This window comes from Platichthys flesus, chromosome 13 (genome assembly GCF_949316205.1).
Source record: "Platichthys flesus chromosome 13, fPlaFle2.1, whole genome shotgun sequence".
NCBI classification, from domain to species: Eukaryota; Metazoa; Chordata; class Actinopteri; order Pleuronectiformes; family Pleuronectidae; genus Platichthys; species Platichthys flesus.
In genome coordinates, this window is record NC_084957.1 from 16,692,457 (window position 1) to 16,697,882 (window position 5,426).

Here is a 5,426-nt window from a genome sequence, read left to right on the forward strand (position 1 = left end):
AGGACTAGCACAGCTCACCAGAATGAACTTCTGGACTGCACCATCTATACCTCTATAATGGAAGGAGGGGACAAATAGAGTTGGACACACCCATTCTCCTTTCCCTCCCTCATCTCTCCTTTTCTTTAACTCTCCATCTAACACTCTCTTTAAGAGAGAGAAGGAGAAAAGGAGTAGAGTAAAAAGAGTTTTGTTCCAAAACTCCTGCCGTTTTTTTCCCCTGTTCTTTTTTTCTCTGCTTATTCTGGTGTGTCCACATCGATCCTGCTTTCCATCTGCAGAGGCCTTTTGACACTTTTATTTGCTCCTTCTCTTTCTTCTTTTCTAAGATTCTCTCACACTTAGTATGGTAATATGCACTCTACTATCCATTAGTGGGATCTATGCAAATCCATCCAGGTTTCTTATCGTCTGTGCACCAACCAGTCAAATTTCAACATTCTGCAAAAACCTGGATTATGCTCTGCTGCTTCTTTCTGTGCAATTCCAATTTACAATTGTCATGTTCAACATTATCTTTGCACGACAACTGTAGTATGGTTGTCATTGCGGAGGTACTGTGGTTATTGCAAATACAATATGGTTAAAGTTAAACCAGGCTTAGGTAAAAAACACTGGCTTAACAGGGCACGCGATTTTTCTGTATGCTACATGTGAGTCCACCCACCAACCCAACCTTTTGCTTTGTTTGATGAGGTGCAAGATTCTGTAATAATGTCCTTGGATACAGGTCTGCTGCATGCAGGTGTGACTTTGAATCCTTAACATCACAACCACTTTGTTTTTTCTGAACTGAGCTACCTCAACGGTTAAGGAGAACATTTCAGTCTCTGGCAGCTTCAGTCAAGATAATTTGAAGGGCAATTGGACTGGTCACATAAGCTGCGTGTATCCAAAAAAGGAGCCATTATATTCCATGGAAACAATGACTCTCATCGTCCAATCTATAAATATATTTTCTGCCACTGGCAGAAAACACGTTTACATAACGAGGGGCACGGACCAAAAACGTGTCGCTTGTGGCCGTGTGTCGCACACGCACAGAAGATATTTGATGCAACACAAACACTTGAGGACAGCGTAGCATCAAGAGGTTACTTTGAAGTCAGACTCCAAGTATTTCATTGTTTACGGCCAGTCAGTTCACTTTCTGCATCTGTACGTGTGCAAATGTTTGTGTGTTTTTTCGAGCCAGTTTTATTCCTGGTCAGCCAAGACTCTCCGCCAAAGTCGGGCCTCATGTCAAGGAGCGTGTGTTTGTGCACGGCCCTAGCATGTCTGCTCGCATGTGCATGTGAATTAGTGTGCAGTCCAACATCTCAACCTTCCAATGCAGCTGATTGTGTCCCACGTGTCTTAAAATGAGACAGGAAATTGTGTTGTGCACCAGAGGAGGAGTATTTCCAGAGGAAGTCCCTGAACAGATTGTTTCGGTGGAACCCCAGCCTGCGTCACACCAGAACACATTAAACACAGATGAATCATAAGACTGCACACAGTACAAACCATAGAAGAGATTGGGGGTGAAACCTATTTTGACTTATTCTGTTTTGCTGATGGAATTTATTTGTCCATGGACTCAGGATAGCAGGAGAATAAGAGACGGTAAGCCCGGGAAAAGTACTTGTATCATTTACTTAGCGCAAGTACCGTAATAGTAGGATAAAATTACTCTACTACAAGTAAAAGTCCTGCATTCAAAATATAACTGAAGTCTTTGCCACTTTCACGTGCTCCTCGGTTTTGTCCCATTTCCCAAGATTAACAGTCGTTCTTCTGGGTGAATGTGGAAACAATATGGACGCCATGCACAAACATGTGTTGTACTTTATTGCTCAGAGCATTTAAATAACACAATATTTGAGGGTTTTTCTTCAGACCACTATAATATGGCTTTAGTAGACTTATTGGCAAAGTTGTTTCCATTAAATAACTATTCAAACTCATCTAGGTCACTCTACTTCAAGCGTGAGGAACATCCAGTCCCAAGGCCGTTTATACCGCACTAGACAGTTTGATCCAGCCAACAAGGCAATTCATAAGCAACTCAGAAATCAAAGGGAATTGTTTTTTGTGACAAAAGAAAATTATTTTGTTGAAAACAATATGTGATAATGGCCCCCAAAGGATGTTATAACTAGAATTACAGTCTCAAGTTTGTAGGCCTCTGCCAAACAGCAAAGTTGTGGTTTACATCCATGTTAGTCCAGACTCATATCATTTATGGAGTGAAACATTTTTAAAGGATCTAATAAGAAGTATCATGTTTGTTTTGTCATAATTGAAATTCTTGTGTTCATCAAAATCAGATCTGCAAGTCCAAGTGAAGGTTTTTGCCAACTTGAAGGGATTCCCTCAAAAACGCTACTTAAATATCACATTCGCAAAAGTGAGGCAGATGAGTGGGTGGACGTAGAAACTTAAAATCTGAATTCATCTGGCTATGGCTGTTCCCGAAACAGAAGCAGGAAAGTTCAAATGGTCCTGGATAGGAAAAAGGTTCCCCACACCTGCTCTGCATGGAAACCAACTGTTGTGACCAACGGTCATGTATAAATACCTTTTTACATTTAGAACAACCAGTAAATGTAATTTTAGAAGCAGCACTAAAAGTACTGATTATGCAATTCAATTTCTATTTTAATTTGAACCACCCTCTCTTAACCTGTTTTCAGATATGAACCCATATGAAGAAGGAAGCAGCAGATGGTGAGTCCGACACGTTCATGACAGGGAAATGTACGTAATATTCAGTTGTGCCGATGGAGAACATGAAGCAGGTGGGACACGACATATAAATCTGCTGTTTTACTCTAAATTACATATTTCACAGCACAACAACACTGACATAAGCCCTCATCACCAAAAGCTATTCAATGTTGCGGTCACATTCTGCGTTCTGCGGAAAAGCGGAAAATATGATTTATGGAATATTCACAGCGTCTCTCAAAGGTCAACGCTGCCTGGTTTCACAGGCACACAGAAATAATGCTCTCTCTCTCACACTCACACACACACACACACAAACATACACACACACACACACAAACACACACACACACACACACACACATATGTGGAGATAACAGGAAATTTATCAGATCACGTGATATTTATATTAAGTCATAAGCTGCAGTACCTGGATCCATCCTGAGCATGACTTCATTGCTGATTACTGTAACAGTTGTGTTTGTTCACGTTCAAGTACACAGTGTTAAAAATTGAATACCACACTTACACACAGCAGCTTTAGTCTTTCCATAGGAAGACTATGAACTGTACAGTGAAGATATATAGTGAGGGAGGCTTATGTACTATATATATTCTTCATCGCCTTTTCTTCCTCTGAGTCCTTTCATGTTTCTTCCTCATTCTCCACCACCCTCACCTAGCCACCTCTGCTGTCAGTTTCCTACGCTGCCACCTCCTCCTCTACACTCTTTCATCCCACTTCTTCCCCATGTGGATTGTAGTCTGGTTTGTATCAGTAGTAAAATCTACTTGTAGACATAATTGGCCCCCAACTTTCTAACTGACCTAATTTCGTGTTACCAGTTGTCATGCCCTGAAGGCCTCTCTCTCTTCCAGTTTTTTTATGGGTTAAGATTTCTTTTCATATGGGACGAGTCCTTGCTTGGTTCTTGTTGTGGCAGGAAATAATATTTTTTGCAGCCAAAAGTACACTTTAATAGAGTTTTAGGGCCATTTGACTATTTTGGAAGTTTAGACAGAATGTTCTCTGATGCTTGTGTAGCTTGAAAGTGTATTTTTCTGGTTTAATCCTTTTGCCTCCGGTCTTTTGGCCTTTATCTCCAGCCAGAGGATCCATCACTCAGTCTGAACATTTTGACAGTCTATTTAGTTTGCTAAAGAAAAACTTGAATCTCCGTACACTCAGGTGTCGAAGGGCCAAGGCTGAACACTGTGTTCCTAATAAAATCATCGGCACTGTTCAGGGACACAAGCTGCACTCTCACAATTTAATTTTCATACGTGAGTCACATTTCTTACACATAACTTTTTTAGTTTGTCACAAGAAATATAAAGCTCACCTGCACACAATCAATCATTAAGCTAAAGCAGAAACTATTGCAGATTAATTTTAATGACTAAATGAAATAAATCATTTCTCATTTGTAGTGGCTGCATCACAGAAGACACGATAACAGGGAACAAGACATGCTGATAAACTCTCCACTGAACCAGTGACGCATTTACTAACCAAAAGCATAAAAACAATCATTTTTCATAACTGTTCAAAAATCTGAATTTGAAAGATACTATACCTTAAATGCTCAAGATGTTTTCGATCTCATGTGCATGTCTGTTTACCTTTTACAGTGCAGGTGAACTCTTCTTTGTTGAGAACCAGCTCAAATTTCACAAGGTTTTCCCGACCAAGCATTACATACTCCACTATCATACCAGTGTGCACTACTCGAATACACCAGTATTCAGTGAGCTAATCACCAATGAAAGTGTTTGTATTCGTTAGAGTAAAACATTTTGGTATGTGCTTATAACACATAATGACAGGTTAACATTTATGATGCCTATCTTCTGGGCTCTCAGACATTCTCAGAGAGTCCTCTCTACCTTTTTGGGATGACCTTTGACCTAGGGAGTTGTTTCTGACCAGTTGGTGGATGGATACAGAGGGAATGTTTTTGACTAATGTGTCTTCACAAAAACGTGCCCTTATTTAGTAAGCCCTGGGCGTAACCGACGTCCCTATATAAATGTGTGTCAGAGTCCTGCATGTCAGATTTTCACCATTTGGCTGTGTGATGTCTCCGGTATCTAGATGCCCGTCCCGACCTGTAGTTTCTTGTAATAAACTTTGTCATACTGAAAATACTAGGTCCGCGGAGTCCTTCCTTCATCATCAACAACTTCTACAACAACATCTACCTCTCGGCTACATAGAATATACGATAAAAGTTAAGGTAAGTTATTTTCCATTGGATAGAGATTATGACTGAATGCGCCTGCTTTGCTTCCTTTTTATTATTTTATTTTAAAAGATATTACACCTCACACTTGTTTTCTCGAAATGGCGGAGAATTTCCAGCTGTTGCTCCTCCCACAACCACTGATGTCAATGGTTTTTAATTTAAAAAAATAGAAATTGGCACAAATATACAGCCATGCTGATATATCTACAATGAGTTGATATCCACCAATATATCAGCCTGGACTAAATACTGGTCAACTTCTTAAAATAGAGCGGCCATGCTTTGCTCTGCTACTGTGAGAGAAAGGTATTGTTTCTTTATACCCAGTATTGAATTTAAATGTGCTATTTTCACACGTTGATTTAGCTCCAAACATACATGAACTTGATGGGTCATCCTCCTTTTCTTTCATTCAGTTTTTGTCACCATGTTCCTTTTCCGGCTCTTCTTTCTTCCCTTAGGCTTTTCTAA